This window comes from Uloborus diversus, chromosome 5, assembly GCF_026930045.1.
Source record: "Uloborus diversus isolate 005 chromosome 5, Udiv.v.3.1, whole genome shotgun sequence".
Taxonomy (NCBI): Eukaryota; Metazoa; Arthropoda; class Arachnida; order Araneae; family Uloboridae; genus Uloborus; species Uloborus diversus.
In genome coordinates, this window is record NC_072735.1 from 114,919,484 (window position 1) to 114,940,435 (window position 20,952).

A 20,952-nucleotide genomic window follows, 5' to 3' on the forward strand; every position below is an offset into this window, starting at 1 on the left:
ATCATTATCAGTAATTAGAAATTTCTTATCGATAAACTCATACAATGCTTGATTTCAACTCATTTTTTTTTCTTTTCAATTAATTAGTTTAAAAAAAAGAAGAGAAAAACTGCTGCACTCGCTCGCGGTCGAAGAAAAAATGTCATAAACAAACAACCAAATGTTGTCAATTTCTATGCACTTCGCGTTCCATGCACTTGAATTTGAGACATTTATAAGATAAGAAGGGATTGAGAAATGAGCTAAAAGATAAGAGCTTTCTTGATAACACTGAACTTACAACATGTCTTATGAATTTGAACATATATTTCCGGAAAAAAGAAGAATGTCGAGATGAAAAGAGCTCATTCCGTAGAGTTTCCTCATAAAGTACATTCAAAAAATAAATTTATCTGTTTTTGAAATTTTTCGTGAGAACTAACATTTTCTCCTGAATTCTACTGAAAAGTATTTCGTTCGGTGAATATTTGCGCATGAAGATTTTTTTTCCCTTGAAAATGTCAGAATTAATTTTGGGAAGAGCTTTGAGAATTCCATGTACTCAAACTAAAAGGAAAGTTTGTAGTTTTCAGTTCAATTCAATTGCTGCGTTTAGTATAGTGAACATGGGCTACTTTGGCCCTGGAGTCCTTCTTTGGCCCAAACTAAGAAAAAAAATGCAACGTTCCGTGCAAACTTTCAGATAGCAGTTTTTACGCTAATGTTAACGGTTTTCAATAGGATTAGCAACAAGCAAGCAGTGATGTACTATATCAAAGAGTTGAATAACCACACAGGTTCAATCACTAAACAATTTTCAGTCGCTTTAAACTGTTTGATAAATTTTGTTTTTCGGTAAGAAACATTCCCTCCCTCCACCTTTACGAAATTGAATTTAAAACGAAATAATCAAACTCTAAAAAATATGAAGCTTGAAGGGAAATTCTTAAAAAAGCTTCTTGTTTAACATCTTCCGACATTTAAAAAATAGCGAATGTTTCAACTTTTGTTTTGGATAAAAAAATTTGTGTGAACTTCCTTTATCATATTTAAATTCAAAAGCCTTCGCTTTTGCTTTAGGGGATGTCCATAAATGATGTCACCCTTTTTTTCCAACTAAGTTGACCCTCTACCTTTCTTACGTCATAAATTGTCGCACTTCGCCTTACTCCCCCCTCCCCCTTTTCACACGTCGCGATGCTTTTCATAAGTATATTATTAAAAAGAATGAGAGGCATTTTTCTCTTTTTTTTGTGAGTGGGGGGGGGGGGAAGGGTCTTGCTCATGGGATTTTTGTGGTATTTAGGGGGATAGGATGCGACCTTGTTCTTGGGGGATGGGCACCTCTCCCCCCTCCCTCCCCTTTTTTTAAACTCGCAGTTTCATTCTGCCCCTGCCCCCTTGAAGCGTGATGTCATCTGTTGCCAGCTCCTTATTGCTTTTTGTACTCATTAGATTCATTGCAATAATTAGGATATGTCCCATGCGTAAAATCAGTAGTTGATGAACGGTGAGAAGCTATAACCATTCATCTTATTCCTGTTACTAATTAAATAATTAATATTGAATAGTGTACTGCGATGGGAAGATGTTAAAGCATAGTATTTCCAGAAATGAGGTTTTGAAAATTTTGAAGAAACACGTTTTGGATTCCATACTAACAATAGAGCATTGTTGGAATTTAACTTTTTTTCGCGCTTTATTTTCAGCAGAAACCAAACAAGGAAGCTTGTACGATTGCTGAAGTCGGGTACATTTTTTGACAAAAATGTTTAAAAAAATGAAAAATTTGCTGATACTGTGCTTTACCTTAGCACGGCATTGTAACATAGTGCTATTGGTTTCTTGGATTATTGTTATTATTCTTATATTTAAAGAGTTCTGAAAAACTATTGTTGGGGCAAACCTAACCTGACAGCATTGTGAAGTATACGCCAATCCTAAACACAACATTACGGCGTTGCCAGGTTAGGTTTTCCCCAACTATAGTTGGCAATCATAAATTTTCAATTTCAATATTGAAAGACTTTTTTTTTTACTATCATTTCAGAGTGAACTACTTTTTTTCTGCGCAAATTTATTTTTCTTTACATATTTCCCTTTCTTATTGGGTATATTAAGGGAGGGGGGGAGCTGTGTTTACAAAATAAGTCTGTCTTATGTTACGGTTCAAATTCTGTGCTTAGATATGTTTCACGCTGATGATCTGCAAATAATAATCGCATGATTCCTCAAAATATGAAATTTCAGAAAGAGTTTATAGAGAATGAATCCAGCATTTTTTTTTTTTTTTTCACATTGTAAAAAAAGTTTCACAACTTATTATTATTATTGTTATCATTATTATTATTATTATTGTTATTATTCGTTTTAAATTTGAATTTTGCCTCTAAAGGCAAAAAATCTGAATGATATAAAGCTTAGTTCTTGAGAAATATTTCTCGTAGTCTTTGAAAACGACTCGTGAAGAAACCTGCCTCTACGTTTGAACTTAACATTGTGATTCAAAATTCTTCAGTAGTTAGAAAGTCAGATTTTCTACGAAGAATGGTCATGACGTAATATCCGGATCCACCTCATGAATGATGACGTCCCTGATAAACTGGGGAATTCCTTCCGGTGCAGTAGCACTAAATCGGTCGACCAGAAAGAGATCATTATTGCACTTGTATTTTCGCCAAATCTTTTCCGGATTCTATTTATGAATGAAGTAATAAGGTATGCGACCATTAGTTCAGAATCTACTTGTTTTGGAATGTATCTAGTTTACAATAAAACTCCAGAAATTGAAAAAAAAAAAAAAAACATGAATTGAGTATGGAGTTTGCAACAGAACTCCAGAAATTTAAAAAAAAAAACATGTATGGAACTTCATGACAGTTCACGAAACAGAAATTATTTGTTTTAATTATACTATTCTACAGCTTGGGATATATTTTATTTTTTCCAGCAGTTTTTTCATTTTATTCATATCGTTTCAATTTTCTGAAATAAATCAATGAAGAAAAAAAGCACTTTTGTATATTTAGATAGTGTACACTGGTTTGTAAATGCACACTTAAGCCAAACTTCATTTTCAAAAATTCATAATTATGCATAAACTTTCAAAACTATAGCATTTGACACACGAAAGAAAAACATTTAAATTAATATGTGTAGTTTTTTTGAAAATTGAGATAATTTTTACGGTGTTGCTTTTCTTTTCTTTTCTTTTTTTTTTTTTAATTTTTGATAAACGTTTTCTAGCCTAGCCATTTTCTTTAAAGAATCGTAGAGAAAAAATTCTTCAGAAAAGTTTTTAATAGAAATCTATTGACATCTTTAGAAAAATTTTCTATGTATTAAATTTTTTTTGAAGTGTTTTCTGTAGAAATCTATAGACAGTTTTATCAAAATACCTATAGAAAAGTGTTCAATAGAAATCTCTTAAGAGTGTCAAAGAAATTATTTATGTGAAAATATCTCGCTACTGAAACATTTTGTATGCTACATATTGCTAGGATCTTACATTGAAAATGTATCGAAAATCTAGAGCAAATGATTCAAAAATTATCTACTGCGCTTTAAAAAGATATCTTGTTTTACATAGGGGAGGGTCAAAATAGTTTTTAAAAAAATTGACATCATTTATGGACCGCTCCTAACTCTGCCCACATTCCCTTACTTTCTTTCATTTTATTCATCATAGAAGATTTTGGCTTTCTATACAGCTGAGGAGAAATATCAAAACAAGGCGAGTGAAACGCGACATCGTGATTCGCACAATCAAAGTATATAAGTGTAATACACGTGAAGTAAACACGTGAGTCAGAAAAAATAACCAACAGAAAAAAAATAAGGTCTTCAGATCAAACATATCTTTTAGAATGTTCCAGACGCTACAGAAAGTCGAAGGATAAACAAGTAAAAGGAACTCATATCGTGTGCGAATATAAAGTTTTGAAATTTAAAAAGAAAGAAAATATGAGAGAAATTCATGTAAAAAACTTATGTGATGTGATGGTATTTTCTGCTTATCTGCTAATCTGATAGGAACTCAGTTTCAGTTGCCTTTGGAGCAAAATAATATTAAAATACGCTTACTAAACTAAACATGTTGATGCACTTTGCATAAAAATGGCGCACGAATTATGTGGAAATGTATCACGTAATGAGAATCCTATGAAGTCAAAAAGAAAATGTCTATATAGTTTTTTAAAAACAAAAATCTAATACTCGACATGAGTGAGCATTTGGTTCACTGTATCTCCGGTGACTTCTGATTGGGTTTGCTTTTAAGTTTTAAAAGAAAATGTCAGGATGTCTGGAATTGCCACTTCTGTTGTGACACTGCCCAGCGCTCAGCAGCGTGTGTAAGAATTTATTTCGAAGGGGCTCCAGTCAAATTAAAAAAAAAAAAAAAAGAAAATTAACTTGAATTCTGAAACTTTGAATTCAAATTATGTTTTTCGCAATCACGATTTGCGACAGGGCCCTACTCATTGGGGGCTATTGTTCCTAGAAACGGCTCCTGTCCCCCCAAGCCTGCCCCTCCTCCTAGGCGGTTACGTGTGTATAGTTGTGTGTGTAGTGTGTATATGTAGGCTTGTGTGTGTGCGTAGACCTGTGTGTATGCACGTAGGCGTGTGTGTATGTGTGTAAAGGCTTGTGTGTATGAGCGTGCGTGTGTGTGTGTGTATGAGCGCGGGTGTGCGTAGGACATGGACGCCTCCGACCAGGAGAAGCGGATAGCTCAGGACCGGAGCAGCTGCGCCGCGCCGTCTGCAGAGGCCGGTGGACGGTGGTGCTGGTGTCCCTGGTCCAAGCTGAAAAAGGAACCAGACGCCAAGGACGGTAAAATGAAAGCAATAAGCAATCGTGACTGCTCAAAAAAATCCAAATTTGAGTTTGAAACATAAAAAATCTTATTCAGACATTCAGAGTAGTTATAAACCTATTTGGGGAGGGGCGCGGGCCCCTTCAGCTCCCCCACAAATACGCCCTTACCTATGTGTCTACCCAACGAAAGAGAGCGACCCTTGCCTCTTTATTTTCTTCTATGTAGTCATTGCTCATGTTAACCACCAAATTCACATATTTAACCGCTCTAGCATGTTGACAGATAGTCGATTGTTGAATTGCTGCGAAAGTAATTCTTACATTGACACAATACGTGCGCTATGCTCTGGCTTCTCTAAATATAGGTTAAAGAACATTTAATTTCACAAATGATTGTGTTGTTAAATTCAAGTTCATCCCAAGAAGATTTTTTTGAGTGATTACATGCATTAGAAATGGTCAAAGATAAAAATCTTGTATCGTTTAAATCTTTGGTATTATCAGGGTTTAAACTGCGTTGGTACTCGTAGAAGCTCAGATCCTGAACTTGATTAGAATTTAGATGAATTTTTACACGTTTCACAGAACTCAGGATACACACAAATTAAAAAAAAGCTTTGAAGATCATAGGGTTCCCCGAACTTCTTTTGCTGGAAATTACTCCTTCGATGTAATCGAAGTATTTTTAGAAGTTAAGCAATAAACTATTCGATAAAATATCAAGAGTTTCTATACTGCTTTTTTTTTTTTACTCTTAGCATTTGATGGTTTTAAACTACTTATCAGGGGCGCTCCTCCCAAAAATTTCTTATTCGGCAAAATTGCCATCATTTGGCGACATTTGGAGCTCCATTCGGCAATGAGAATTCCCGCCTTCCCAAAAATTTGAGTTCAGAGTGTCATTGCTACTTATTTTTACATTTGGGGCAGCGAGAAACAAAGGGACGTAATTTTCAAAATTAAAAATTTGGAGATAACCTTTCCAAATGGTAGGTGAACATCCAGGGGTGCCCCCCCCCAAGCTCAATGGCGCAAATTCCCCCCCCCCCCAAAAAAAAATTCTCGCTTTCAAATAACGATAAAGATAACACTTTTTAGAGTTTCTAATTCCCAGGCAAATTAACGGAAGGAGGGGTAGTTACGCTAACTACCGCCATGTGAACCGAAATATTGTTGGATTGTTGACACGTCTCACCTCCCAAAACTTTACAATATGGCCCTTGAGTAAAAAAGTTTAGAGATTTTTTTTTTTTTTCAAACGTATGTGAAAAAATACAGAGAGAGTGGATTCATCTTTCTTGTGTTGGGATTGAGTCATTATTGGATGTAAGCAAGTTGAACTTTGTCCGAAGTATAATATTCCGTCAGATAAGGGGCTCCGGGGGTTTCTCCCCCGAAAAAGTTTCGAAATTGTTGTTATAAAAACAGTTTTTGACATTAATTGGGAAGGTTCAGTGGCTTCGATTGGAACGATTCGGTGGTCCCTCCCCGGTATTTTTTTCCAAATTGAACTACAGTTGAAAAACCAACTGTAGATACTCATCTGTTATGTAAGGGAGAGTGGGCGGGTTCGGGGACTTTCCCCCGAAACGTTTTCAAAATAGTAGTTCTAAAAACGTCGCTTTAAACTATATGTGGTAATGTTAGGTAAAGAAGGGATTCGGGAGGTCTCCCTGTAAAATTTTCGAGATTGAAGTCTTAAAATTGCGATTTCAGGCTATCTATGGTTAGGGGACAGGCAGTTTTCGGAAATTGAAGCCTTAAAATCGCAATTGTAGCCGACCTTCGAGACGTTAGAAAAGGGAGTTTTCGAAAGCTCTCCCCAGATGTTTTTTTCGAGATTGAAGCTAAGAAAACCAAATTTAAGACGATATTTAATGACTTTGACGATAGTGGGGGAAAGGAGAGGGGCGCTCCACTTCAATGTTCGAACCTGTTGCTTTAGAAACGCAATATTGATAGATCTTTGGTAATGTTAGTGGAAGGAGAAGTTCGATGGCATTCCCCCGGGTAATTTTTCGAAATTGAAACTCCAAAAAGGCAATTGCAGATTGTCCTTGATTGTGTGCTAAGAAGAGGGAAAGTTCAGGTTCTCTCCCCATAAATTTTTCGAAATTGCAGTTCTGGAAACTCACAACCTTGAGGGTCACGGATTTGGACAAAATGCTAGGTATAGGTCCATTCTCACTAGATACGAGCGCATGTAAAGCGGTTTGACTGCATAGGTCCTAGTTTTTCTGCAGCGAGGGTCCAAAGTTGCTAGTTTTGCCCCAGAAATGCAATAGCGTTTCCATTGGAATTTCAGAATTCGACACTATGTTCGATCTCCCAACACCTTTGGCATCTTTCGTTAGTAAATTGAGCATAAGGAAGAACACGTATTTATTTATGGCCATTTTCTAAGTTATTCGAAAAGTCGAAACGATCCTGTATTTTTGTTCTTTTGTTTGCCATGTGCAATAAATCAGAGTTTTTTCTCTTCTCCTTATTTTTGCTTATTTATGTGGGATACCTTTGATAACAGACGATAAATATCCAATTAAAGTAAATGTTTTCTATTAGCAAACGATAAATACTTTTTACTTGAAGACGATCAATATAAAACGAAAATAATTAGTTTAATTTGCAAATGATAAATATCACGTAACTATGTTATTTTGGCGTTCATGTTAGTGAAATTAAAAATAGTAGCCAATTTCAATTTGAGAGTCGCTTACAAAAAATTAGTATTCAACGTAATTAATTTAAAGGTAAGCATGCAAACGGCTCATACTGCAGTACAATAGTAGAAAAAGTGATAAAACTGGTAATTTTAAAGGTAACTCCATTGCATCTCTGGGTTCAAATTATCAACTTTCTACACCCGTTGCAGTCGAACTAGGGCTTATGCAGTCAAACCGCTATACCTAGGCTCATATCTAGTTGAAATTGACCTATATCTAGAATTTGGTCCAATTCTGTGACCGGTCGTACCGTTTGGTAGCCAGTTTTTGATAACTCTTAATGACAAAGAGGACGTTTTTCGGGCGTTACAGTGGAGAAGCGCTCCTGGAAGTTTACCGAAATCGAAGTCGCATATCCAAAAAAGGTGGGTCACACACAAGTTCACTATGACAGATATTTTTCGGAAATCCTCAAAATTGATCCAACTATTCAGCACACATCGAAAGAACTCGAAAATTTTCACGAATAGAATACTTCCTTCTATATACACGTATCAGATACAGAAGAAAATAAAAATGATTTAAGAAAAATAATTAAAATACCTTAAGAACAAACTGTTCTACTTCCAACAATGGAACCTAACATCATTGAAAGTTTTATGAAAATCATCTAATGATAAATTGATAGAACAATCAATTTAAAAATGATAGAAAAACTAGTAAAGTGAAATGAAAAATTCTACATAAACTTAAGCTTTTTTTTTCCAAGTGATGGGCTGAAAAAGTATGTTATTCGAAAACTTCAAAATCAGTTTTAAACGATTGTTTTGGTTCAAAGGAATCCATGAAAGGCTAGAGCAAAGTGGTCGAAATTCTTACAAACAATTAATAAATAGCCGGGGGAAAAACAATTAAAAAACGTTTTATTTCAGCCATTTTTGGCCTCCCTCTCATCACTATTACATGTATACACCCCTGAAGTAGATTTACTTCCCTTGGATTACAAAACCATTAACAAGGCTGTAAAACCAACAGGAGAAAAGTTGTACGCATTTTTAAGTAAAGGAACATCAAAATTAAATCGGAAATTTATCTTCTATTGCGAGCTCAGTTATCTTTACTAATAATAAAGCTGAAAGTCTCTCTGTCTGGATATCTGGATCTCTGTGACGCGCATACGCCTAGACTGTTCGGCGGATTTTCATGAAATTTGGCACAAAATTAGTTTGTAGCATTGGGGTGTGCCCCTCGAAGCGAGTTTTCGAAAATTCGACTTCGAATTATTTTTATTTATTTTTACTGTCAAATATATTTTTATTGTCAAATGTTAAATGCTACTCAAAAATGCAAAAAACTTTGATCCTATTTTTTTTTCTTCTTTCTCCCCTGCACTGTGCACTCTTACATTTTTAATGTTGGCATATGTACTAAACTTCTGTTTGATTATTTCAATAAAACATACAAAATATAGATGGCTTTACTTGCAACTTTTAACTTGTTTTCAAATTTTTTAATAAGTTTACTTTATAATTTTTAAAGTATACCGTGTTCACTTTAAGTGTACTGCTGTAAAGATTTTGAAAGCTTTTAATTTTATCACATATAATTTTACAAGTAGCTCAAATGACCGGTTGTAGCTCAAACGATTGTTTTTGAAAATGCTGTGTACAGATTTTGGTATCAATTCAACTTTGAGTAAAAGCTTGTAGCTCGCTGAAAAATGTAACTATCTCGATGAAAAAAGTTGCTTTATGGGATTTTGTTTGCTTTTTCAAATAAGTATTTATTTTGTGTGTGATTTTCTGAGAATTTCAGAAATCAGTTTTCATTTCAGAATTATTTTTTTTTTAGCTTTTTTTTCTATTTACTCGATTACGGTTACAAATTGCAGAGGATAATGGATGGTTCTATGCTCCACTTGGGCTCTTCTAACACCCCCTTTCGTTTGGCAGATTAGGTCAAATTCACCCACGTATGTACATATATAATTGAATCAGTCACTTTAAGGAATCAATTCCTCAAAAACAAAACGAAATCCGATTTTAACATTAAAAAATTGCAGAATATTTGAGTCAAACACGCCGCTTAAATAAATCAAGCGTATGAGACTTACCAATTCTCTCTCTCTCTCACCCACAAACGTGGTGCATTAGCAGTCTTAATTTCTTTGCCTTCGTTTAGCAGTTTTTTTTTTTTTTTTTTTTTTTTGTAAATAGTGAAACGAAGGTGAGGTAGAGTGTTGCTCACTTTTCGTAACAATTTTCTCATGATATGTCCAACAACACCAGTGAGACGAGAGAGATATGTAGTCGACGGGACTTTTCATCTTAGTGTTAGCATTGAAACAATGAGGTACCAATTCCGAGGACTAAAGGTAAATTTATGACATTGAAAAAAAAAAATGCCCAAATTAGTTATTACCTAGTTTTAGCAATCAATAAGAGATGCATTTTTCGAAGCACGTAAGTTAAAAATCTCAATTTTGTAATTGCTTTTTCATACTGTTTTGAGATTAAATTCTTCTAATAATCAGAGAATGGATATTTTGAAGGTGCAATATACTTCTAATAATATCTCGTTTGACCAAAAATTTAATAAAGTTCTCTGAAATTGTATGTGGGATTCTATGTTTAAAAAAAAGAAAAACACGCACACACAATTTTGTGTAATTGAATCAAAATTGTGCTAAACAAACATGATTCATATAAGGGGCAGTGGGTGCAAAAATTAATTTGCTCTCATATCTGCGACTCTTCACATTGCTATGACTTCATGCAAAATAGAATTGTATTGATATTGGCTCTTTTTTTTTTTTTAGTGCTTCAAACATGCTTGATGATATACTTTTTCGAAATTCCTATATATTTTTCTACCTAATAAACTCCTATATATTTTGATGTCAAACTTCTATAGATTTTGCTGCCAAACTCCTATATATTTTGCTATCAAACTCCTATATTTTTCCTTCTAAACTCCTATATATTTTTTTTCACTTGCTATGAGCCATGGTTTTTGCCGATTTTCATGAAATTCGGCACAAAATTAGTCCGTAGCATAAGGGTGAGCACGTCGAAGCGTTTTTTCAAAAATTCAAATTTTGTTCTTTTTCTTTTCAAATTTTAAGCCCATTTTACCCAGCAAATTATCATAACGTGGACGAGTAAATCACCAAATTATCATAACGTGGAACCGTAACATGGGCGAGCAAATTAACATAGCACATCGGCTAGAAATTCATCACCCATTTTAAAAATATACAGGCGAATCAAATGATCTTTTAATTTTCTACTACGGGCCAAGGCCAAGCCGTGCAGGTAACGCTAGTTTTGACTAAAGGGATCATGAAAGACGGGATGGAGTCAGAGCCCGTTGCAAATCATGATCAGACGATTTGATTTCTTTTTAATTCATTATAAACTAGCTGCGTCGCCCGACTTTGCAAGATCTACATCGAAAATAAAAGTTATTTCAAGTGATGTGTGTTTAATAATCAGGCTTGGAACAAAAAGAAAAAGAAAATCTGTAAAATTTCCCGACAGATCGCGGAAAAATAACCAAAAAGGAATAATTTTACACACCTCGATTATAGGAAAAGCCTCAAAACAAAAGTAAGAATTTTATTTGTTCACAGTCGAGAAAAAAAAAATGGTAACAGATCTTTCTTCTCAATGATTTTATTGACGACTAGTGGTACCTGCACGGCTTTGCTCGTAGTAGAAAAGTAAAAGCTCGTTTGGTTCGCCTGTATATTGACAAATAATGTAAATTGAATTTCTCGCCAATTGGCTTGCCCATGTTACGGTTCCACGTTATGATAACTTGGTAATTTACTCGTCCATCTTATGATAATTTTGCAAGAAAACATGTTCTTAAAATTGGAATAGAAAAAGAAGAAAATCGAATTAGTGAGAAAATATAGGAAACATAGGAGAATATCTGACAAATCGTTTAAATATACTAAATATAGGAGATATAGGAGGACTATGAGCCCTGAAAACGGTTTAGGTGCTATGCGCGTAAGACATCCAGAGGGACAAAGATCCAGAGATACAGACTTTCAGTTTTATTATTAGTAAAGGTAAAGAAGAGACGCGGCTAGTAAATTTTGGAATGAGTACGTCCAAAAAGTATTATTTATACATGTATTTATACATGTTGAATAAGTATAAATATTTTTTTCCTTTCAAAAATAAAAAATTTCATGTTCTAAAAAAAAAAAAAAACTTTTGGAAAAAAATATCCCCTTCCCCCCCAAAAATTTTGATGGCGCAACTTGCGCCATAATCCCCCCCCCCCTGTGGGCACCCCTGTGAACATCTCTCCTGTCTTGGGGCAAGACATAGTACTAGTAGCTAGCCCTGGTAGGTGCTGCTGTACAGCATTATTTTAAAAAAAAATCAATGAAAGCTTACCTAGCACCTTATCTTTAAGCCATAAGCGCGAATATGCAAAATTGTAAGGGGGGGGGGGCATAGAAACCAATTTCAGAACAGATTACGGTTATTAAAATTTGACATTTTAACTACCTTATTCATTAATGGCTGGAGAAGAAATTTTTTTACATTTTCGCAAAGACAAAAGTACTAAAATCAAAGAAATTCTAATTTCTAAGGGGTTGCCCTCCCCCCCCCCCGTCCATTCTTTAAAGTTTAAACGAGTTTTACTCGAAACTTGAAAATGTCCACTAACATCCCTTTGCTTCTCACTGCCTCATTTATAAAGAATACATGTGAACAGAAGACTTTATTTTGAACTTTTTTGCGTGAAAACTCAATATAGAAAAGAAAAGAAAAAAATACCGCGTTGATTGTGTTAGCGTATTGAAACGAAAAAAAGATATAGAACTGAACTCAGTTTCTTTCCCTCTAACTTTTTAATCCTGGCGATATTTTGGCGTGATCTTTACTTTGGCAACCATGCAAGCTGAGTGAGTGCAAAGGTACGCGACTTGTAATGACCCAGCACGAACGAAAACAACCGGTTGCTTGGTGAATGGCAGACATATGATTACAACTCGGGTGAAGTTTTCACGTGTCTTTTTGTAACGCTTGCTTCTGTCAAACGTTCGCGATAAGATTATTTACTTTTGGTAAGTGCAGATGTTATTAGTTTTTAGTTTCAATCATCCAAGCCTTTTAGTTTTATTGCATTGTTGGAAATTGAAATTTTATTCTAAAAGGACAAAATGTGTTTTAATAATTGTTATTTACATGCATCGGAGCTTATGTAATTCATATTGTTTGTTACTTGTTTATCTAATTTATATTGTTTTAAGGGACAAATGATGTCATGCTTTTGCAAGGGGAGGGGGTAACAAGAGTCACGTATTTGTTTTCTAAAAATGTCTTCAGAAATAGGGTGACATGTGACAAGGGAGCAGAGTGTAAGGTGAAGTGTGAAACTTTGTGAATAAGAGGGGAAGGGAGTCAAAAATGTTCGAAAAAAGTGACATTTATTAACAGTCCCCAAGAAATTACACATGTTCCCTGATGTGACTAAAATGTATGGATGGTATCTTTTCGTGATGTTAAATACATTAAGTGTTCACTCAATTTTTCGATTTGGGAGAGAAAAAAAAAAAACGATGCTCTCAAATGGTTAATTTTGCAGTTAAAATTAACATAAAAATCTCAAAATGAATTTGCAGAACAATGAATTTGCAGAACAGATGAATTTGCAGAACAGATTTGTTGCAAGTGAAGCATTTTTGGGGGTAACAAGTCAGACATTTACCTTTGGTGCATGCAAAATACCGACAGCAAAGATACGACATCCATACTAGTTGTACCACAACATTGGGTGCTGTTTCTCCCGGTGTGTTAAATTCATTTTAGCTGCCATTTTGTTGGTACATAATCTCAGCTTCAATGGGAGAATATCTTCCTCCAGGTTGGTTATTGACTATTCTAGACTGATGAGTTTATAATAAGGATGTAATCTATAGTGTTCGGGTGTCATAACTGGGCTGTCGGTACTTTGCATGTAGCTCAGCCTTAAGAGCGGTAACTTCGTGCTTATTTACTCTTTTGCTTAAAAAATCAAGTATCGTTAAAATAATGCAAATTGCAAAAAATTTCGCGAAAACTTTACAAATGTTTTTTTTTTATGAACTGACAAATGGGCTTCTCGCATCTCTGAAACATGACTGCAATATTTTTTTTTTTTTTTTTCAAATTGTACCGTAGCCTCAATAAGATCATAAAATGTCTGGTCCGTAACTCCGTAAAATTTCTTTAAAATTTGAAATATTCTCAGAAGTACTCAACTTTGCTCGAAGTACCTCTCTCCCATTTTCATTTAGCAAATTGTTGTGGTTGTCATTACTATGGCTGTCATTACTTAAAAAAATTAGTCAAGCGTATTTTCACGTTTTAATTATTATTATTTTTTAATTGCCGAAACTACCTTCGTGGAGAAAATAGTAATTGTGATTCAAAAAAATATTACATTTGAAAGGGTTGTTACTTTTCTATATATATAAAAATGGAGTTTGGTAAATTTGTTCCCTAAGATCTTAGAAACTACCCGGCAGATTTGGCTGAAACTTTCACCGTTTGTTCAGTTTGGTACTGGGAAGGTTTATAGACCAGTTCGAAAAAAATCCGATTGATAGTTCCCTTTTTATTCCAATTTTTGTCCCAATTTTCGCATAAATGCCCCAATATGAGGGTGGAAAAAAACGTGCACATACTAACATTATGTGTCCATCGAAAGCGCGAATTTTTCTGCTGAAGATAGCATCTGTTCGAAGTTTCTAAGTTGTATAAAAAACGAGTTATGAGTTTTTTTGTTCCCTGTTCGAAGGCTTTCATCAGCCCAAGTCATTATTTAGTGTGTCATCTCAACTCCCAAGAACTGTTGTAATGTTGAATATTTTTGCGTTTCGTCTGACTTTTTGAGGCTTTTCTCAAGTCAAATCTTAAAGTAACGTTTTTCCACAAGATTGGCTAAAAATAAATGAATTTCGCTGATTATTTTACTTTTAAACGGAACTTATGTAATTAATGGTTTATTATTATTATTTAAGCTGATTGAACACTTGCTCACTATATCCAACCAACCTGCAGAAATATCGCCAGAATTTTTTCAGAAAGATTTCAGTAGCTGATGCATTTGGCAGTTTTTTTCCACTGTCGCTGTTTTTGAGCCCAAAGACTACGTAATAATGTTTCTCAGCTATCACCATATAAACAAAATAGCGCCAATCAAAGATACTTAAAAAAAAAAAAATACTGTGAAATAATTCAACAACTAAATAAGCAAATCCATAAACCGCCATAGGCGGATTTAGGACTGAGTTCCTGGGGGGGGGGGGATTTTTTTTTTTTTTGAGCAACATTTTTATAGCTCCCCCCCCCCACACTCCCATGTTTTTGTCTATGCTTTACTTTTTTGTGTTGTTTTTATTAATATGTGTTTTCATGTTGTCCTTTTTGAATTGACCTTAAGAGAGGGGGCTGATATCAAGAGAGTGACACAGGGCTCCCTTTTAAGTGGGAAATAGAATATCTCTAATTTTAGGGGTCCCGAGGGTTTCTCCCCCGGAAGAAATTTTGTAAAATGGATATAAAATTCTGCATTTTGAAGCCTTATAAAGGTTAATGGGACAGACAAAGAAAGTGATAACTAGATTATACAGTTGTACAGTATTGTTCAAACTTTGTAAGAAACAGCCATTTTAAGTTCGAAAGAAAAAATAAACTATAGATTTCTCATTACAACAACCTTTTTTTAATTATAAGAAGTGTAGAAAACGAAAAGGAATAGAGGTAGTGTATGATTTTTTTTTTCGGGCTAAACAGATTAACAATATGCAGTAGAAGTAAGACAAAAGCAATCAATGCTAAAGAATTTCCAAAATACTGCATTAGGGATTGAATATATAGCAAGATATGAAACATGTGAGTCACAAAAATTTATTTCAAATAATATGTTACAAACGCAAGAACCATGATTTTTACAATTTTTAATGCAAGATGTGGCAAGGAGCTGAATTTGACAAATTTTGGCATTCCTCTTCCTCTACCATTTGTTAGAAATTTTAAAATTTAAGATTTGTAGCCACATGTTTCCAAACATTCAAAGTGTTCAAGCACTTGAAAATGAAATTAGTTTTTTCAAGCAATTTCCGTTTTTTAAGGAACAAATCATGAATTTTGTTTTGTGGGAGTTAGGGACCCACTTCAAAGCATGGACCCTAAGCAATAGCTTGTATGATATAAAATGTCAATCAGTTTAGATGCTGAAATTCAAAATAGTGCCCCCCCCCCCAGATATGCAAATGTGCATATCTCGTGCAGCAAACGCTACACGTAGCTAACGACAGTTATTTTTGAATTTTAGAGACTGTGAAAGCTTGATTTAAATGTTATTAATCTACCATTTCTAAATTTCATTTGAATTGAAATATTTAGCCCTTTCGAACAAAAGTGAAACTTTCTATTTTTTTCCAAATTTGCAGTTACCTTGTTGCAGGGTTCGCCGATATAAATCAGTCGATATGTATCATGATGTACAGTGACTCCCAAAAGTGTTCGTACACTTTGAAATTTTTTAGTAAAACCAAAATAACTCAAAACTGAATTCGAATATAAAGGCCAATATTTTTTCTCACCATTCCTATGTCTTTCCAAATATAAACCATTGGTTTTTTCAAAATATTGAAGGATCTTCTTTTTGAAATGGGTCAGAAAACGAAGAGACAGAGAAATAACATGCCACAAAAGTCATCGTACACTCAAATATTTTCGAATAAATTCATGATTAAAATTATCATATGCCGTTTTATTAATATTTTTGCATTGTGTTGACCCTTATAAGTCATTTTGCTTTATTTTTTTTTATTTATTCCTTAATATATTGCTTATTACTGTAAAATGGCTGGTATTCGTAAAAAAAACCGCAAACGCCATTCAAAATTTGAATTTTTTTCCCACAGTAGTGGTAAATTGGTTTGAAATGTCTCTAAATTAGTTAATTTATTTGTTTGTATAGTAAAGTGCTTGATAAAATGCTTTAAATAAAGGAATCGGACTGAAAACAAGGTAAGAAAAGGTCAACCGGCAAAGTTGACAAAACGTGATCGTAGATTTAAAGTTAAAAAATTTAGGAAAAATCAACATTTGAGTACTGTAAAAGTTTCTGCAGAGTTAAATGAAACATTTTACATTTAATTTTCACCTAAAATTGTTCGCCAAGTTCTTTGATTAGCTGGATTAAATGGAACCTCTTTCCGCAGAAATTTTCTTGGTCGTGTGAAAAACAGAAAGCTTACGCTTTTTGTCCCAAAATCAATGATAAATAAGCTAAAAACAGTTTAGAATCATGTCTTACTTACAGATAAAAATTAATTCAACATTTTTGGTTAAATTGTTGTATAACTGTAAGTAGAAGAAAAAATTAGGAACTTAATCTTAAGAACTTAGTTGGATCAGTTAATCTGGACGATGAAGGTGTTTTAGTGTGAGGGTGCATATCAGCATCAGGACTTGGTAGTTTGTAATTTTTTGGTGAAATAATGAATCATGCTGTTCCTTTAAATATTTTAAAAACCAATTTTGAACTCTTAGCCAAAAATTTGGTTATTGGAAACAACTTTGTTTTTTTATCAAGATAACGATAAGAAGCACACGGTTTTCAACGTTTGCGTCTAGAGCCTCGAAAATGGTCCTAAAGTTTAGAAAATACCCCCTCAATCTCCAGATTGTAACTTAATTTAACGTATTTAGAGATATTTGGAGGCTAGATTACGAAAATAGGGCCTTAAAACGAAAATAGAGCTAGAAATAGTAACACTCGAAGTGGTGGTAGAACACTTACTCAGAAATTACGCTAAAAAAAGAAAGAAAAAGAATGAAATCTATTCCCAGACATTTAAAAGGTGTTATGAATACTGTATGATATTCTACTAATTAATAACTTAATCAAAAGTTAGATTATTCAATAATATATAGACATTTTATAAAGTGTACGAAGACTTTTATGAGATAAAATTTCCGGCACTTTTCGGGTTTTGATTTAAAAAAAATTAAGTTTTAATATTTTTTAAAAACTTTTCATGCAGTTTTGTTAAAAATTAATCATAAATCTTATAATTAAATACCTATTCCGAAATATTAATTCTAACCAATGATTTGGGACCTATTTCGTTGAAAGTCGTAGGTGTACGAAGACTTTTAGGAGCCACTGTATATCCGATATTTATTTTGAAAATATCATGATATTTTGATATTTTCGATATTTATTTTTTCAACCACTTTGTTTTTCACTGTAAAAATATTATTAAACAATATTGTGTTTTTTTGAAAATGACCAAAAAGTTATGTACTATATTTTTATGATGCTATACTATATTAAATATAACAAAGTAATATAGTATTCCTTTCGTATTTTATATTCATAAAATTGTTACAAATGTAACTTTTAATTCAGATTAAAAGTGCCTAATTTAATATTAAACGTTGGTCAGATAAAAAGAATGTCTTATGTCTGTGCACCAACTAATGCATATTTTTTATTTCTGATTCATATAACTGGGTAAAACTAGCCAACTGAAGAAAAACGAGTAAAACAACTAATTTAAATTTTATTTTAATTGATTAAAATGTAGAATGAAATGTTAGATATAAAATAATAAAAGTAACCTTAATTATAAGTCTACATATTGTAATAACAATGTAAGAAAAAAAGTGTTTTGAGAATGCATTTAATATTTTGAAGACTTAAAATATCGGATACATATCATAATCTCCCATATTTTCGATATTTTGGAAAATATCATATTTTCGAACCCTGCCTTGTTGTAACTCAGCCGACGATCATTTTTCCATGCCATCTTCTATTTATTTCATCCTTGGGAAATAAGTTTTTCTTTTCTGTAAAATTGATCACTGCTATGTCTTTCCTGTTTCCGCACATTTCACTCCTCTGAATCCCAAAGCCCTTGCCCCTCCCCTCCCCTAAAAATGTCAAGGATTATTTTCAAGCCATGAAAAATCCGTAGCTTTATCTCTACTACATGTTTGTAAAATGCTGTATTAGGGTTAAAATAGGGGTTAAAACATGGCGTTCTGGAGATTTTTTGGGGTCTCTCTTCCATGTCTTTCAATAACTCTTTGTAAAAGGTTTTATAAAGCCTGTCCAAACATTAAAAACTTTTTTTTAATGTCACCTTTAGATGTTGTGAATGATAAATCAACGTATTAGGAAGTAATGAATGTATATACGTATGGAATGTGTCTGTACGTATGTGAGTGTGTGCATAACACACAAATACTTAATTCGAAAAAGAGAGAGAAAAGAAAGTGCATGCATTTGTCTGGGGTGTGCACAGATGAAGTTTTACTTTTAGATTCATAATTTTTTCATGAATTTGAGCTTTTCCTGGACTAAAATATATATTTTCTTCTTCACAAAATTAACTTTTCCTATTACTTTTCCTGTTTTTCTTTTAATTTTATTTTAAGTTTCGGGAAATAAAATTAAGATTTTTTTAGGGATACTCTTTTTTTTTTTTTTAGTATCATTTAAAACTTAATATTATTATGTTCGAAACTGATTCTTTTTTTTTTTGAGGGGGAGGGGAAATCTTTTTTTATAATGTTGCAATTCATCACTGATTTGATTGAAAAGTAAAGAAAGGATCCCTTTTGTGCCCTTACTGCTTTTGCATTGTGTAATCATCGGCGAGAAAAGAGCTGTTCTGGTTGACCTTGTTAGCACACCTGCTGTACTTACTGTCTGAAAAGATTCAGAAAGCAAATAAATATTAATTTGTTTTCTCTTACGACGGAGAAAAAGTATCTTTCTTTTGTTTCTTAATTTGTGAACTTCATAAAGGAAGCTTAAAATCCCTTATTACAACTAGGCACTTCCGTGATGATTAATAACTATTAAATCTTTTGCCTCTGCGAATTGAAGTACATCAGACAGGCGCGTCATTTCAAAAAATTTCGAGGTGGAGGAGTGGAGAGGGATGGCAAAAGCAACCGAGACATATCGCACCCCGGCAAAAAAAGTGAAACAACTCCAAAAAAAAAAAAAAAAATCAAATGGGCGATTCTCGAAAAAATGTCCCGTGCGTAACGCTAAGTTTTTTTATTTTTTCCAGCTAAACAAAGCCTTCAAAAAATAATGCTGTTGGGGCAATAATACATACTTTAATGTACTGTCAAAGCATAACAGTTAATCCCATATTTAATTAATAATTACTTCAATAGAATAAAAAGGCTAGCGTTACGCACTGGACATTTTTTCGAGAATCGCCCATTGGAGAAAATCCACGTTTTACGCAATAGTTGTTTCAAATGATTTAGTCTCAAACACTGCAATACGTGAAATTAAATTTGTAATGTGATGTTTAGAGGTCAGGTTTCGTTGCCTTGATTTATAATGCATACTTAAAGTTAGAAAATTTTACTTCTGAATTATAAAATTCTAATGATGTGTCACTATTGATTACTATATCGTTTTCACGTCACCACGGACCAATTATGCAAGCTAACTATGCGAGTTTTGTGGCAAGAAAGAGCATTAAATTTAGATTTTAAATCAATAGCTATTAAGTTTTTATTTTGAGTTTCATCACTCTCCTTTCCGGGGTGTGATATATTGCGAGATGATGGGATGTTTCCACAATAGCATCAATTGACAAATAATGAAGAAGGTACGCAACACATTAGGTGTTTTACCAATAAACAGTTTTACGTCTGTATTCAATTTCATTCATCATCAGAGACAGTGGTTACATCAACATCTTGAAGGCCCTCCGCAATATTTTTGAAATGGCCCTATTCCGAACATTTTCCTATAATTCGCTTTTAGAAGTTTTATATTTCATGAGATAGTATATTTATCTTTTTAAGAGAGAAGTTCTGAAAGTGATAAAAACTGTACTGGTCATTATTTTGACGCATGGAACTGCAAAGTGTGGTGACATAAAAATAGTTACTGCCCATTATGTTTTCAGATAGAAAATCGTTTTCCTTTCATAGTCTTTTATAAACTAAGAGTACCCACACAGTGATGCCCGTGCTAGGAATTTAAAGTCCACTGAATTAACCGCCCCCCCCCCCCCCATGTGAAATGATCATTTTTCTTCGACTAAAATGCGTACACACCTTTTCAACTAACCTATTAAATTTTCTTTGGAATTTAAAACTATTCACCAAAACACAGCTTTAAAACTCAAAATAACCCTTCAACTATCTAGTTCATCACTTAACGCGCCAAGTAAACTCGCTACCGTAACCCTGCTCTTTAGCGAGTGCAGCGGGTATTTTTCTGCAACTTAAAATGTTTCGCCAAATAAACAATAATACAACAGAAACTTTATAAAGAACAATCACAATTGAAGAATTCGATAAATCAAATTATTTACTTAGATAAGTAGCTGTCTTCAACTATGAGAATGTACCTGATATGTGCTTGAATTTAAAAATGAGTTCGATGACCACAACAGTCCCACAAAAGCGTGGCCGTCCATGCGTCTGAG

The 20,952-nt window shown here is 33.6% G+C and overlaps 1 protein-coding gene across 1 annotated transcript in view; it reads left to right on the forward strand.

The window, feature by feature from the left end:
* The first annotated feature begins 12,421 nt into the window (after positions 1-12,421).
* LOC129221949 (sterol O-acyltransferase 1-like) overlaps positions 12,422-20,952 on the forward strand; it is a 69,965-nt gene continuing 61,434 nt past the window's right edge. The window contains exon 1 of the mRNA XM_054856341.1: positions 12,422-12,549. The gene's annotated coding sequence lies outside the window, so the exon portion shown is untranslated. The remainder of the gene's footprint in view (positions 12,550-20,952) is intronic.